We start from the raw sequence: 17,679 nt of genomic DNA, 5'->3' as shown, positions 1-17,679 counted from the left end.
TACCATTTATCCATTTCCAGAACTTAGACAGGATCAACTTTATAAGGCGACCCAAGAGAGTAACTATCCTAAAAAATAGGTCAAATGCAGATTTCAAAAGAGATATTTACAGATTCATTAGTAGTTTCCAATTTCATGCCAATTTTTAAAGCTATTCTTGCTTAGGAAATCCCACGGACAGAGAAGCCTGGCAGGCGACAGCCCACGGGGTTATAGCGTTGGACACAACTTAGTGACTAAACAACAATGTGTGCGTGTGTGTATTTTGCTACACACCTAAAGCTAACACTACATTGTACTGATAAATCTCCAATAAAGATTTTTTTTAAGTCAGGACAACCAAGAAAAAACAATAATAATAAAAATAAAAATATTCTGTCAACATGGCAATTTGTACCAAAAGGGAGAAAAATGAGTAAACTGTGGATTTATTTTTTAGAATACATTTTAAATACCCTCTATAAAAGGCTGAACCTTTAAAGTGCAAATATTAATTTAGCTATATTTTTCTTCTGAAAAATTATCTATTAATCTCATTACTATATTTAAATGTATCACCATTAGAAGGATCTATACAAAAGAAAGCATCTAAATGACAAAATTTTCACTAACCTATTTAGGTAATACTCTCCTGCACTTAGTAAAAGTAATCTTCCAACTATTTCTTGAGGAATCTGCCATCCACTAAATATTTTCCACAGACCTTAAAAACCCTGGGCTCAAAAAGATGCCAACAAACTAGGCAGAGAGCTATCTGGTTCTCAAAAGGGACCATAAAATGAACAGAACACACAGCTACAGTAAGCAAACTCTCAACTGACCTACTGTTTAAATGGCCTCACTTAAAGGAAAAACATGTAACTGTGAAGAATTTAAAGGGACATTCTTGAATTTAAAGAATATAAAAAGCGTCACTATGTGAAAAGTGTCTTATAAACTTTTATCTCAATTTAATACTCCCATTTTCTTTACAAAGTAGGAACTATGCCCATTTTCCAGATGAGGAAATAGATACATCTCAGAATACATATATTCAAAGATGTTCAGAATTAAATTGATAAAATAAGGAGTAGTTGTGATTTGACTTCTTAGTATTTTATTATTACTGAATTACAAGTAATTAACAGATAAATTTCTGGGAAAAGGAAACAAGATAATTCTTCCACTCCTTTGAAAGGAGTTTGACTCATTTTTAGACTCACTATTAAAACTTTCTAAGTGGCAATAGCCAGGTAACTGGTTATAGACCCTCCCCAACCACTCTAACATGCACACACTAGGGACAGTTAGAAAAGCTGGACACAACACACATATACATACACACACACACACACACACACACACACAAACCTATTTGAAAGCATCAGTGAGCTAACAAGATAACCAGGACTTAAGAAGTAAAGACCTTAGAGAAGGGAAGTAAACTAGCGAGTCTAACAGTCTTTGAAGTTGTTCCTCTCAATGAATTTGCCAATTGCAAAGACAGGCTCGATAAAGGACAGAAATAGTATGGACCTAACAGAAGCAGAAGATATTAAGAAGAGGTGGCAAGAATACACAGAAGAACTGTACAAAAAAGCTCTTCAGGACCAAGATAATCACCATGGTGTGATCACTCACCTAGAGCCAGACACCCTGGAATGTGAAGTCACGTGGGCCTTAGAAAGCATCACTATGAACAAAGCTAGTGGAGGTGATGGAATTCCAGTTGAGCTATTTCAAATCCTGAAAGATGATGCTGTGAAAATGCTGCACTCATTTTTTAATATGCCAGCAAATTTGGAAAACTCAGCAGTGGCCACATGGCTGGAAAAGGTCAGTTTTCATTCCAATCCCAAAGAAAGGCAATGCCAAAGAATGCTCAAACTACCGCACAATTACACTCATCTCACACGCTAGTAAAGTAATGCTCAAAATTCTCCAAGCCAGGCTTCAGCAGTATGTGAACCGTGAACTTCCTGATGTTCAAGCTGGTTTTAGAAAAGGCAGAGGAACCAGAGATCAAATTGCCAACATCCTCTGGATCATGGAAAAAGCAAGAGAGTTCCAGAAAAACATCTATTTCTGCTTTATTGACTATGCCAAAGCCTTTGACTGTGTGGATCACAATAAACTGTGGAAAATTCTGAAAGAGATGGGAATACCAGACCACCTGATCTGCCTCTTGAGAAACCTATATGCAGGTCAGGAAGCAACAGTTAGAAATGGACATGGAACAACAGACTGATTCCAAATAAGAAAAGGAGTACGTCAAGGCTGCATATTGTCACCCTGCTTATTTAACTTCTATGCAGAGTACATCATGAGAAACGCTGGGCTGGAAGAAGCACAAGCTGGAATCAAGATTGCCGGGAGAAATATCAATAACCTCAGATATGCAGATGACACCACCCTTATGGCAGAAAGTGAAGAGGAACTCAAAAGCCTCTTGATGAAAGTGAAAGTGGAGAGTGAAAAAGTTGGCTTAAAGCTCAACATTCAGAAAACGAAGATCATGGCATCCAGTCCCATCACTTCATGGGAAATAGATAGGGAAACAGTGAAAACAGTGTCAGACTTTATTTTTCTGGGCTCCAAAATCACTGCAGATGATGACTGCAGCCATGAAATTAAAAGACACTTACTCCTTGGAAGGAAAGTTATGACCAATCTAGATAGCATATTCAAAAGCAGAGACATTACTTTGCCAACAAAGTTCCGTCTAGTCAAGGCTATGGTTTTTCCAGTAGTCATGTATGGATGTGAAAGTTGGACTGTGAAGAAAGCTGAGCGCCGAAGAATTGATGCTTTTGAACTGTGGTGTTGGAGAAGACTCTTGAGAGTCCCTTGGACTGCAAGGAGATCCAACCAGTCCATTCTAAAGGAGATCAGCCCTGGGTGTTCTTTGGAAGGAATGATGCTAAAGCTGAAATTCCAGTACTTTGGCCACCTCATGCGAAGAGTTGACTCATTGGAAAAGACTCTGATGCTGGGAGAGATTGGGGGCAGGTGGAGAAGGGGATGACAGAGGATGAGATGGCTGGATGGCATCACGGACTCAATGGACGTGAGTTTGAGTAAACTCTGGGAGTTGTTGATGGACAGGGAGGCCTGGCGTTCTGCAATTCACGGGGTCGCAAAGAGTCGGACACAACTGAGCGACTGAACTGAACTGAACTGAAGTAGTATAGAGCCAAGAGGCTAAGAGGCCAGGCAGAAGTAGCAGCTAAGCTGCTGGAAATCAGCACTGAGTTTTTGGCAGTCCCATGGGGCTGTGAAGAGACCAAGGAGGAGGGGGTTATGTAAACACTCAGAATTCCTGACAAGATCTTGGAAAGCCTATACTTTAGAAATCAGGACAAAGTGGAAACTCTGCTCTCACAACCTGAAACCTAACTTTCACCAGCTCATCCTCAGAATGGATTAGTATAAACTACCCCACATTAATGCCAGCAAGAAACCAAAAGTAAATCCTCTCTGAAGGAAAATAATGTCATGCAGAAACTGAAATTACCTCTTTTGGTTTTTCATAAACCATGTCCAACATCCAAACAAAATCACAAGGCAGGCAAGTGACCATTAGTTTACAGCTGAGTCCTTGTTGAAACTGACCCATAGAGGACTTATAACTTTCCGATCTGAAATTCCAATTTTTGGATGAATTAACTCAGACTCAAGAACTGACAAGGTACGCAGGGCTCAGACCTTGTTTGTTCAATGGAAAAGGTATGTTTACGAATGTAGTTGGTGTGGCCCCAGAAGCATCTCAGTTTTACATTTTAAAGAGCAGCATCTCTCTCTCTCTCTCTGTAGGAAACTTTATCTGCTCAGCTACCTGAGGCAAAGCCACTGACTCAATAGGATCCTTGATTCACAGAAATTCCCTAAATATCTGGGCCTGATTCACTGATGTTTTGGCTAACCTGAAACCCAATGATATCCAGCGGCGCGCTGTGGCTGGTCAGTCTCAGTGTCAGCAATGCAGAAGAAAGAGCAGATGGAGTTGCTCCAGTCAGAGGGCAGGGCTCAGACTTCATGGCTGTTGGCAATGGCACAGCCATCTGGTCTATCACTTGGAAAACTACAGACTGCAAGATTCAAAGATCCTTCATTGGAAACATGAATGGGGGGCACTGACTGAACTGTCTGCTGACTGAACTCTCTGGATCAGGCATGCAGGTGCCCACAGGAAGGGCTGTGGGCCAGCTGGAATCAAGCCACTGATAGAGGCTGACTCTTTCTAATGCACAGGACTACCGCTGCAGGGCATGCTTGTGACTCCTGTCCAAAGTTGGCCCATTTGTCTCACAATGGGAGAGGCCACACCATGAGGGGCATTACCCCTCCCACTCTTGGCAGCTTGCCTGCACCAGACACCTGAAGCCCTCTCAGGGCTCACGGAGCTGCCTCAGCACTGTTGGTACTCATTCGGGTGACTGGTTAGCAGGTTCCAGTCACCCCACTGTGGCCCTTGAAACTAACCTGTGCGCTCAGCAGTGGACTGACTGTCCACCTCTTTCTCCCTCATTCCCTCCCAGTCCATATGTTTCAGCAAGGCAGTTTGATTAATGAATACAGGTTATCCAAGAAAAGGGCTCATCCCTTCTTGATCATTTCCTGGGTACGGATCAGGACAAAGGGGGAAGGATTACAGAGCGTTACATAGATGTATTTTGAAAACTGAGGACTCAGTCTTGACCAGTGTTGGGCATAACACATTTTTCTTACCCCACTCCAGTACTCTTGCCTGGAAAATTCCATGGACAGAGGAGCCTGGTGGGCTGCAGTCCATGGGGTCACTAAGAGTCGGACACGACTGAGCGACTTCACTTTGACTTTTCACTTTCATGCATCGGAGGAGGAAATGGCAAACCACTCCAGTGTTCTTGCCTGGAGAATCCCATGGACAGAGGAGCCTGGTGGGCTGCCATCTATGGGGTCGCACAGAGTCGGACACGACTGAAGCGACTTAGCAGCAGCAGCAGCAACAGCACCCCCAGGTCAGCCTGGATGATACATCCTCCAGGTGGCAGTATAGTTGAAAGGTAGCTGTCAGGAATTCAACCTTAGCTCTGGTTAAGTTAATAAAAGTACCTTGTCCCTCTCACATCTGACCCTTTGAGACGAAAGGTGGGTGTGAACTGGGGATGACTGAAAACAAAGTGAAGTTAGAAGTACTGGAACAGAACACCCTCTTTTGTGAATAACACCGCTGTCAAAATCCTTGTACAAGTCTTTGGTGCACATACATGTATTGCATCTCTAGAGGAAGAACAACAACCTACCATGTAGGAAGGGAACACCTCAGGCTCCAGGAGGTATGAGGGAGGAAAGAACATTAAGATATTTTTGTCCTGTAGATTGCCCCTGGAGCTTTTCTCAAAGGGGAAAACATCCTGGTGTGGCAATCTGAAGCTGCTGCAAGTGCATTCTGTTTTACCCACAGCTGCATCTTCTGTGATCCACTTGATTGCTTTGACCACAGAGCAAAAGGGAGACCCCAGCTCCTGCACCTTCCATACAAAGCACCTCCAGACGCTGTCTCCATCCACACCGCACCCATTTCATGGGCAGACAAATTCCACAAAGAAAAATACAGATATTTTATACTACAATAAAATTTTAAACTTCTCATCATCAAACAACACCTTTAAGAAAGTAGAAAGGCAAACCAGAGTAGAGAAAATATTTCCAATACATATAACTGACAAAGGACTCATGTCTTCATACATACTGGGATGAACAAGATGATATTCAATTATTTTGACATTCAAAAATGGCAATTCATATAGTTTAACTTAATATTTCAAAACTCCTACAGATCAGTAAGGGCTTCTCAGGTGGTGCTATTGGTAAAGAACCCACCTGCCAATGCAGGAGATGTAAGAGACAAGGGTTCAATCCCTAGGTCGGGAAGATCTACTGGAGAAGGGCATGGCAACCCACTCCAATATTCTTGCCTGGAGAATCCCCTGGACAGAGGAGCCTGAAGGGCTACAGTCCATAGGGTCACAAAGAGTCTGACACCACTGAAGTGACTTAGCATGCACTCACAGATCAACAAGATAAGACAACTCAATTGAGAAATGGGCAAAAGATTGAATAAGCACTTCAAAACAGAGAATGTTCAAATGGTCAAGAAATACTTGGAAAAATGTTCAAGTTAAATATCAGAGAAATAAAAATGAAAACCAACATGAGATACTACTTCATGTCTACTAGAAGGCTTAAAACTAAAAAGACTGATAATACCAACTATTAGCAAGGATGCAGAGCAACTGTAATTCTTATATACATTGCTAGCGTTAACACAAATTGATATAACTATTTCAGAAAAGTGTTTAGCAGTAATTATTGAAGTTGAATATAAGTAAGTCCTATGAATCAAAAAGTTAACTCCTGGGCATATACTGAACAGAAATGTATCAGATCAGATCAGATCAGTCACTCAGTCGTGTCCGACTCTTTGCGACCCCATGAATCGCAGCACGCCAGGCCTCCCTGTCCATCACCAACTCCCGGAGTTCACTCAGACTCACGTCCATCGAGTCAGTGATGCCATCCAGACATCTCATCCTCTGTCGTCCCCTTCTCCTCTTGCCCCTAATCCCTCCCAGCATCAGAGTCTTTTCCAATGAGTCAACTCTTCGCATGAGGTGGCCAAAGTACTGGAGTTTCAGCTTCAGCATCATTCCCTCCAAAGAAATCCCAGGGCTGATCTCCTTCAGAATGGACTGGTTGGATCTCCTTGCTGAACACAAAAAATATCTGTACAAGAATTTCCATTGCCATATTATTTGTAATAGCCCCAATACAATTTGTAATTGTAATCTGGAAACAATCCAAATGTTTCACCAACAGTAGACAAAGAATAGACCAAGAAACCATTGTATACTCATTCAGTGGAATACTACAAAGAAATGAAAAGGAATGAACCACAGCATCCGAAGTGTCATCCAAAACTCACAGATATGATGTTGAGGGAAATAAGCCTGACACAGAAGAGTACTTACTGCATGAGTCTATAATGAAGTTCAAAAACAGGCAAAAGGAATCCATGATGTTAGAAGCAAGGATGGTGGCTACCCATGGGGAGGAGCACCGAAGAGGAACAGAAACAGTTTCGTTTCTGGAGGGCTGAACATGTCAATGACTTGATCTGGGTGCTGCTTACAAAAATATAATCACTCTGTGAACATTCAGGAAGCAGCACACTTGTGATGTGTGCACTTTTCTATACGTATGCCATACCCTGAAAACAGGTTTATATTGTAATTTATGGTTAAAAGAACAACATTCAAATAACGTTTACTATTGAAGTATTAAAAAGTAAAGAGAAGTTACGAACATGAATCCTTAGCAACACAGGAGGCCAATCAGGACCAGAGGATAGAAACTGTTTTATTGGAAAGATCTTATTGATAAGGTGAGGATGTAAAATTGCTACTGAAGGAAGAGAAGGTGGCTTACAATGTATGAATATTAGTTAGTGAAAATAATATTTACTAGCTTGATGAAAACACTAGACATGTCAATAATGTCTCTGACATCCACCAAACTTTTCATGAAACTCCCTTATCCACAGCTCCTGCTGATTGACAGCCAGTCCACGGACTGGTCAGAGTCCAGCAGTCTTGTCTAGTCTCCAAATGTGAGTTAAGCCAATGAGATTCTCTCTCACAAAAAGACGAGCTTGAATACACTGAGTGAATAAGAGATGCCACAGTGGGAACTAAAGCAGTAAAAGCAGAGAGCAGGGCCATACCATGCTGAGTCAGGTACCACAAGAGGCATGGCAGCATACAGTTGAGGGAAGCAGAAATGACGAGAAAACAGAAGCCACGAGGAACCCAAGAGGCATAACACACTGAAGAACACGTCAGCCAGCACCAGTGTCCGAAGCACAGCGCTAGTGGTTTAGTCGCTCAGTCATGTCCGACTCTGCAACCACATGGATTGTAGCCTGCCCAACTCCTCTGTCCACGGGATTTTCCAGGCAAGAATACTAGAGTGGGTTGCCATTTCCTTCTCCAAGGGGATCGTCCTGACCCAGAGACTGAACCAGTGTCTCCTGCATTGCAGGTAGACTCTTTACCCTTGAGCCACCAGGGAAGCCCAAATCATAGCTGGTCACAATAAAGATAGAGCAATACTTGCCTTTTTATGATATTCCCACTATCCCCCTACCACACAGAGAGGTCCCCATAATTCAAGACAACTTGAGTTCATGTCCCTCCCTTGCCTAAAGCAAATAAATAATCATGTGACAGTAACCAACGAACCCTGGAAAAACTTAGCAGCACTAGAAAAAGCAAACTACACACCTGACTAATTAAACCTTAGTAACTGCCTTAAAATAGCAGTCTCTCAGATATATGTGAGATGCTGCCTCCCGGTCTGCGGTCCTCATTTTGCCCCAAATTAAGCTTAACTCGCAACTCTCAAGTTGTAACAACTTTTTAGTCAACAGTTATGGCAACCGATGAAGCGACCCAGAGTGGACTTCCTTAGTTCGACTGGACTTCATGAGGAACCAGAGCTTTGGTACCTGCAGTGGCGCCTTGCACCCATCCACCTCCTCGGGGAGTGCAGACAAATTTGGGTAAGTCTCTCCTGTTCTTAAATCTCCTGTATTGGTTGAGATTCTGAGTTTTATTTGGTGGTGGAGCAGTTTACCTAACCGCCCCCAGTAGGAAAGATACTGGGGGCGGGCGGAGAGAGTGGAGCATCCAGGGCATACCTACTCATGGTCTAGACACTGAGGAGGGTTCAGTTGAAAGATACCGAGAAATTACCACCCAGTCAAAAGACACTGGGTGGGCAGGGGAGGGGGATGGCTGAAAGATGCCAGGGGAACAGCCCACTCAGTGGAAAGGTACTGGCGGGGAGGGCTTATTTGGGAAAAAATTCGAGGAATACCTGGGGCTCGGCTGAATGATGCCAAGGTCGCTCTGTTTCAGGGGACTGAAGGGTCTTGGCTGAGTGGTTAAGTAAGAGACTGATCTGACACTTTTCCTTAGTCCTCATACCATGCAGTGGTCCCATAGGGAAACCCGCTCACTAATTAAAATACTTGCTTGTCTGGAGTTTGCACATAAGAACTGGCCATGCAGCTGCCTGAGCAGCCACAGTGGTCTTAGATTGAAGAATCCGAGACATGTAAGACAAGCTGAAACAACTCTGGGATAACTCCTGGAGGAGTTAAGCTCACAAATAGAACATTGGCCCACTACACAAGTTAACTAGTGATTTTTACCCAGCTTAAAATGGAAACAGAATCTCTCAAAAACAGAAACAAAGGGGTGTCAGAAAGCCAGCCTCTGACTAACACTCCAGCCAGAATCTTGTACAGTATGTACGGAGCTCATACTTGCAAGTACCTAGTTAATTGGAGAAATTATACTAAAAGAGATCTCAACCTAAAATGGCCAAATTGGGGTTCTTTTGATATTCCAAAACTGACATTTTGCATGCACAATTAGAAAAGGCCAGCTGTGCTTACTTTGACTTGTATCTAGAAGCTTCTAAAAGAGGAAATGATGGAGTAACTTCTTTGCAGGAAACCAACAAGAAATTGCCTGAAACTATATCATCAGTGAAAAAGGCTGCTAACGCTGACTCTGCCAGGTCTCAGGATTAGTGGAATAAATGTTTGGCATTTACGCCTTTTGGCTTTTGATTTCTGGGCATCACTTTATCATCTTTTGGGGGACACTCTTCCACCTGGCTTTTGATTTCTGGGCATCTCTTTGCCTTTTGTTTCAAGTTTGACTCCTGGCTGGTGAGGTTTTGGTTCCATTTGGTTTGAGTGTACAGACAACTGGTGCAAACTGCTCGAACTAACATGGGAAGTGCTCATCTAAGCTTCCACACCCCACTTTGGAACCCCTAGGGAAAAAAAAATTTTTTTGGACTGGTCAATCTATAGCAATCATCTAATGACAAGAAAAATGGCCTAAAAATATTAGATCTTTATTGACACAGGATAGGAAAAGGTACTAAAGTTCCCTTATGTCCCCTGGTGGCTTAGATGGCAAAGCATCTGCCTGCAATGCGGGAGACCTGGGTTTGATCCCTGGGTCGGGAAGATCCCCTGGAGAAGGAAATGGCAACCCACTCCTCCAGTACTCTTGCCTAGAAAATCCCATGGACAGAGGAGCCTTGTAGGCTACAGTCCATGGGGTTGCAAAGAGTCGGACACGACTGAGCGATTTCACTTCACTTCAACTGCCTTAAAATAGCATTTACTGCTGCTGGGTCTCAGAACTGATTTTGATAGATGGATGAAACACTGATTTATGGATAATGTCCTGACTGTTGCAAAGCTATGCAAAATACTGAGAGATGAGAAGTATCAATGGCATCAGAAAAGAAAGCACTCACTCTTAACTCTAAACAAGACTCTTTCAGCTGCTGGAAGAGTTTGGTAAGTAGATTTCAATAAAGATAAGAATCCCTCAATAAGAAAACCACCAATAATTTAATTTCCTCTATGTGTGCTGTGCTTAGTCGCTCAGTCATATCTAACTCTTCGGACCCCATGGACTGTAACCCTCCAGGTACCTCTGTCCATGGGGATTCTCCAGGCAAGAACACTGGAGTGGGTTGCCATGCCCTCCTCCAAGGGGATCTTCCCAACCCAGGGATCGAACCCAGGTCTCACGCATTGCAAGCAGATTCTTTACCATCTGAGCCACCAGGGAAGTTCAATTTCCCCTACAATGGGGTCAAATCATGAAAATACTTTTTACACCATGGTCATGGTTTAACAACTGATTTCAGACTTCTTTTCTTTAGGATTTAACAAGCCAGGCCTTATTTAAAACCTATTTCTACTACCTTTATATCTTCACAACTACTGTCTCCAGTTTTCTCCTTTATAATGATAGCAAAGGAACAAAAAGATGATGACAATTACAATAACACACATTAAATCAGAAACACATTACAAACTCTTTCCAGGATCGTTCTCTTCAGAGCTACACCTACTACAATCTTCAGCGCCAAAAAGGAAAAACCTCCTTATTTAATATGATGTTTGGGACTTGCTTTGAAAGAGTCAAACAACAACAACAACATAGGCATGTGTGGGGAAAAAAAAATGTAACCAGAAAGCAGAAAGCTGAATATTGTTGAAGGTAGACAATAAGTATATTGGTATTCCCTAAAATATTCTATTTTATCTGTGTTAAATTAGAAGTATTTTTTAAAGAGAAAGAAAGGAAAAACCTGCCCAAGCAACCCTAGTAATTAAAGCAACAAGAAGAAAATTTAAAAAGAATTGTATTAGAAAGAGAGGAACACAAACGCCAGCTGACAAACGAGCTCTGTATGCGCTGGGGCATGGACCGGTTGCCTATGAGTCTTTCAACAACCCGATGATGCAGCTACCACCATGATCCCCATCACAGGCAGGGATACAGGCGTAGAAAGAGAAATTGCTCATCATGGATCCAGTAAGCGTCTGTGTGGAGACTGAAACCCCCACAGTTTAACTTCTGAACCAAACCATACACAATACTACTATCTGACCTGGAAAGTGACATTCTTCAAGTTGAAAGCAAATCCATATCAGATATGAGCGGTCACCTATTCCTATGCATCATAACATCATCTTGTTATGACTCTGCAATGAGGTATGATACTCCACAGTGAGCCTGAGGCCAGACTACCTCCTCCCCACTCCCATATTTCTAACCCCAGAAGCCTCCTAGCTTTCCAATCGTCCCTCTATTTGACGGCACTAGCCCTCCTGTTTACATTAGTCACACAAATGGCATGAGCTCGTAAATATAGTTCAGGAAATGAATCAGGCGTTGTCTACATTAAATCAGAAAATGACAAAATAAAACATTTCAGGAAACTGAAAAGAAAGAATGCAAATTATCAGTAACCAGGGTCCCTCAGACGCCTGCTGATCCCGACATCATCAGTCTCAGCCAGTTCACAGCATAAGTATGGGAGGAGCTAATAAAAGAAATTTTAGCCTTCATTAAAAAAAATAAATAAGGCACCGAAGCAGGGGTTCCCAGCCTCCAGGATCTAATGTTTGATGACCTGAGGTGGAGCTGATTTAATAATAATAGAAATAAAGGGCACAATAAATGTGATGTGCTTGAATCATCTCGAAACCATGTCCCTGTTCCCTGTCCAGGGAAAACTCTTCCACAAGACTTGTCTCTTGTCTCGGAACCATGTCCCTATTCCCTGTCTATGGAAAACTCTTCCACAAGACTTGTCTCTGGTGTCAAAAATGTTGGGGACCACTGCACTAAAGAATCAATAACTTTTATTTTTAAGCATAGCTTTTCTTAAAGTAGTTTTACTTGTATCTTCTCAGATGTTATGAGAATTCTAGCTTTCATTAACTTACCGCACTCTAATGCTATGACTTACATAAGCCTCCCCAACTTTCTCATTTCTTTCTTTATAGTTCAATAAAAAAAGAATTACGACTTAAATAAACACAGATAAACTTTTTTCTTGTTTTCTTCCCTCTCCCTAAAAGTATATTTGGAGCATTCTGCATTCACTATGCGGAGAAGGCAATGGCACCCCACTCCAGTACTCTTGCCTGGAAAATCCCAGGTCGGCTGCTGTCTATGGGGTCGCACAGAGTCAGACACAACTGAAGTGACTTAGTAGCAGCAGCAGCAGCATTCACTATGAGAAGTCTTAAGAAAAATGATTTGAATGTTCATTTCTAGTGAATCATAAGTTTTTCAAGTGCTAGTAAAAAAGGAAAAATTGTGAGAACATGTGCTTTCTGCATCTTTGTTCCACTTTCTGATACAAATGTTTTATCAAGGAAAACTTGTTGCTGTTTTCCTCCCAAAATATACACATAATCATATTTTAATTCCTTGGGGAAAAAGGGTAAAATATTTTATACCCTTTGGCGGAACCAAAATAATGTACTTATAATTTTACCATCAGCTAATATTTGAAAATTATACCAACTGAATTGCATTGAATAATTCTGGAATAATGGTCAATTTTTAGAATAATTGCCAAATATTATATAGTAAACATTTACCATAGTGCTATATTGATACCTAACAAATATCATTGCTAGTTTTGTTTCAATATTAATGAGGATTTTCATATACATAGTCTTAAGGTAAACTAATATCAGAGAGGAATTTATACTGTGATGTAACTTAACACAATCATTAGTCCTGAAAAATCACCCCAAATTGTATTTACAACTCATTGTAAATAGTATTGTATTTACAACTCAAGTCTTGAAATACATGTCTTAATGATACAAATAAAACCCTGCAAACTCCAAGATATGTAATTGAATGCTAATTTGCTTCAGCTGTGGCCAATTCTCTGCAAATCAATGAACCACAGCCCACCAGTCTCTGCCTATGGGATTCTCCAGGCAAGAACACTGGAATGGGTTGCCACTCCCTTCTCCAAGGAGCGAACCTGTGTCTCTTACGTCTCCTGCCATTGGCAGGTAGTTTCTTTACCACTAGCACCACCTGGGAAGCTCTGTATCATTGTATAAAAATTGTCTGATTTTTAATGATGGAAGATAAACTCAATAAACATATACACAATATGCATACACAAATATACACTAAAAATTAAAGTGCTTAATTTTTAATGATGGAAGATAAACTCAATAAACATATACACAATATGCATACACAAATATACACACATATCCCTTTCTTATAGGACAAATAAACAAGGCATTAAAACATAAAATCAGGACTTCAGACCTGAGTAAATCCATATTGTTTGTCAATATGGCTTATTTCATTACTTTTTCTACTCTACAAAATTAAAATTATATTTATTGTATCATGCATATTTATTGAGAAATATGGACAAAAATATGGTCAACTAAAAAGTATAATCTGCATTAAACAAACAGCAATATCAACAACTACTATTACAACAAACTACTAATATTTGCCAGCTAAGCCAGAAGCTTTTGGTTATCATACATGCTTTTGGACTTATCATTTAATGAAAGAAAAATACTTCTGCTTTTTCATTCCTGAAAGAAGGGAAAAAAAATTGTTATTACACTACAAATATTTTCCATTTAGTAGTATATTTAGTACTCACTTATTAAAACCCATGGAAAAATACTTGTCACAATAAAAATTCACTTTTATGTACATCTGTCCCATCAAAGATGGATTTCTCTACGCTGAATTCTTAACGATAAGTACAATAATATAAACAGTAAGGTTTAGTGCAGTCAAAATTAAAACTGTATTTTTCTAATCCATAGATTATTTTTCTTCATTCAAATCTTAATTGGAAGAATGACTACAAAATTCAAGTGATAAATCACTTCTTTCCTAAATTATACTTTAAAACATTTTATAAGATTTAACAAGTACTTTTATTCCATTTCCCCTTTATTTGTGTTCAATAAGCAAAGGTTGAAAAGAAAATACTGAGTTGGTTATTATATTTCAATTAACGTGAGCTGGAACAAAAACCGATCATCCACACTCCCCAACCTCCACAAATATTTCAGGGCTTGCAGGCAGCTCTGCCTAATTCGATAAAATGATTAAAATCCTCTGCTTGTGGTCAAGTTAGGAAGGCTAAAATGACTGGCTGGAAATGAGGTGACAGGGGGAATCTCATAACCTTTAATCCCTTAAAAATTAAAACATGTTTCATTCAGCACAAATATGACTAGTATCTACTACTTTAAACCTCCAGAACTAAGGATATGTTCTCTACCCTGCCTCTGAAACAACTGAAATCAGGCTGAACAGAACACTCAACACTACCAGGAGAGTAAGAGCAAAGATGACTTCGTTCCTGTCTGCCTCTCCTGCAAGCAGGCAAGATGGATACAACCATGTAAACAGACCAGACTAACTGGGATGTATGCTTTCACCCCAGAGTGAGTATTTTTAAAGATTCCCTACAAAGTAAATGAATGCCCCATACAATTGTTTAAACATAAAGCCCATTTTTCTTTGAAAATGGAATGGTCTGCAACTGTATTTCTCAAAATGGAAACTGCTCCTTAAACAGTTTTAAGAGGAAAAAATTAAACAGTGATTCACTTACTACAACTCCAACCCCCATTTCACCCAGATCTGAAATTTCTTCAAGCTCAGTGGATTTAAATAGTCTCCTTAATAAGCCACTCTTCAGAGATTATTCAGTCTTCATACCTAGAGTTAGACTTTGGTCATCTCCCTAAAACTCTCAAAGCCTCAATCTTATCATAGGTAAACATGAAAGAACATCACCAATCTCCAAGAGCCGAAGTGAGGTTCCAACTTGATTAGCTAACAGAATGTAACACTGAGCTTAGCACACAGAATGTGAAAGTGAAAAGTGTAGTCGCGCAGTCGTGTCCGACTCTTTGTGCCCGGATGGACTATAGCCTACGAGGGTCCTCCCTCCATGGGATTCTCCAGGCAAGAGTACTGGAGTGGGTTGCCATTTTCCTTCTCCAGGGGATCTTCCTGACCCAGGGATCGAACCTGGGTCTCCTGTATTCCAGGCAGACGCTTTAACCTCTGAGCCACCAGGGAAGCCCAGCACATAGAAGGTTCCTACTAAATGCAAATTCCTTTCCCCCATGAACACCTTTACCTGGAATGAAAGGTAAGTTTGTCATTTTCCATAAATGGAGCTCTTGTAGAAAGAAGTGCTATCAATACACATATTTTCAAGAAAAGGAGCACCACTTAAAATTTTCTGTAATTGAGAGCATTTTGACTGCATCACCGCAACTATCGCTAAGAAATAGCTACTATAGAAGGTTGATAAGAGCCATGCATCTCCTGAGGACCGACTAAAGTGAAATCCTGGGACGCTATTGAGAAATATAGAGTAATGCAAATAATCCTTCGACCTATGCACATTTGGAAAGTGAAAATCACTTTTTTCTTCTTAACTGGAAACAGTTTAAGATAAAGTGCGAAATAAAGAAAAGAAGTGCGAGGGAGGAAGGGACAGAGGGAAAGAAGGAAGGAGAGAGGGAAGAAAAAAATGAAGGAAAAAAACCTTAATTTTCTTTTGTCAACCAACGCACTTTGAATGAGTATTAAGAAGAAACAAACCAATGAGTGTTTTCTTCTCATAACTTACCACAGCTAATTAGACTTTTAAATAATTTGAAGAAGTAGAATCTAAACTGGCAAGGATGACTAGAGGCATTTTATAGCAAGAATTACATCAGCTGTCATCGTCATTACAATACGTCGCCCTTCAATGTGAATGGTAGGAACATCTTTGTCTCAAGCAATGTTTCTATAGTTCTGAACCTCTGCTGATCAAATTTATCAGAAGGTCCACTTCAATCACCTGCTTGGCCTCAGCTACTCAGAGGCAGTATTTATTACAGAGACGGGTAATCTTTAAATCTTGTGAAATTGTCTTTCACATCCTTGTACATAGCAAAAAGCTCGCACTATCTGTTAAAATCCTAGAAGCAGGAGATGTTCTAATTGGAAGGCAACTTAGAAATCATCTTAGCCAAACTCTTAATATTTACATGTTAAAAAGAACAGATTTCATTAACAGAAAAAATGTTAATGAGATGTTAAGAGATTTGCCTTAAAGAAGTCACACAGAAATGGTGGAGGAAACCTATTCTGTCTCCTTAAGACCTGTTTCAAGCCCTAACCTTCAAGTATGTTTATGGGATTGCTAGAAACGTTTATGAGGAAAGTTCCAGAAGCATACTTGGAGAAGCAGACCTTGACAGGATCTCTGCTCAGCCCCTCTCATTTTCCCCTACTCACCCATTTCATAGATCCACCGTGTCTAGCTGAGGTGAGGCACACTGTTGTTCAGTCACTAAGTCGTGTCCAGATCTTTGTGACCCCATGGACTGCAGCACACCAGGCTTCCCCCTGTCCTTCACTATCTCCCCGAGTTTGCTCAAACTCGTATTCACTGAATTAATGAGGCCATCCAACCATCTCACCCTCTGTCATCCCCTTCTCCTCCTGCCCTCAATCTTTCCCAGCATCGGGGTCTTTCCCAAAGGCTCTTCGCATCAGTGCGTTAGCAACACAAATTAACTGAAAGAGAACCAACTAAATAAACTGTAGATTTAAGGTAAACTGTTTCTGCTTGCTTCTCATCTTCACAGTTTCTTCATTCTTCAAACACAGCCAGATAGTACTACAGAAAAAATATCAGCCTGCTCAGCCAACCTAAGTCATAAAGGTTGTCTAACACAAGACAAACTAACAGATTTCCCCATCCAACTCCTAATCCATTTTGAATGCTGTATTCTCTATCTCAGTTTTATTACAATCACCGCAGGTTCTAATTTCTAACCTCACGGAGATGTAGAAATGAGTGAGAAATACTCATGGCTTGTATGACCGAGAAAAAAAATTTTTTGTAAGGAGACCTATTTTGGACTTCCATTAGGAAGTAGCATGAGAATCAAACTATTTATAGAGATCAGAGTTCTTTATAAAGTATGCTTCAAAGAAAACAGTCCTAAAGATGAGAGTCTGGTTATTCTCCAAGTAGAAAAATCTTGGTTTTCATATGTTATTAGGACAGGCAGCCACGTTTGGGTGCAACAGGTAAAAACTCCCCACTCCCAGTTTTTTTTTTTAAGTGGCTATCTCCTGATATTAGCATACATACAAAGAGAGAAAAATACTTTGTAATTAAGTCATTGATATATCTTCAGAATAATCTAAAGTATCCTATTTTAGTTTAGGCAAAATAACACATTTT

At 40.6% G+C, this 17,679-nt stretch overlaps 1 protein-coding gene and 1 non-coding gene across 3 annotated transcripts in view; both read right to left on the bottom strand.

Moving 5' to 3' along the window:
* RASGRF2 (Ras protein specific guanine nucleotide releasing factor 2) overlaps positions 1–17,679 on the bottom strand; it is a 265,280-nt gene that overhangs the window by 245,490 nt on the left and 2,111 nt on the right. The gene's annotated exons all lie outside the window — the stretch shown is intronic.
* TRNAS-GGA (transfer RNA serine (anticodon GGA)) lies at positions 15,434–15,506 on the bottom strand. Its single transcript has one exon. It is a non-coding gene; the product is annotated as a tRNA-Ser (tRNA).

The sequence above is a fragment of the Bos taurus genome, chromosome 7, assembly GCF_002263795.3.
Source record: "Bos taurus isolate L1 Dominette 01449 registration number 42190680 breed Hereford chromosome 7, ARS-UCD2.0, whole genome shotgun sequence".
Classification (NCBI taxonomy): Eukaryota; Metazoa; Chordata; class Mammalia; order Artiodactyla; family Bovidae; genus Bos; species Bos taurus.
The sequence above is the reverse complement of the archived record's forward strand: the minus strand, read 5'-3'. Positions and strand labels throughout refer to the sequence as shown.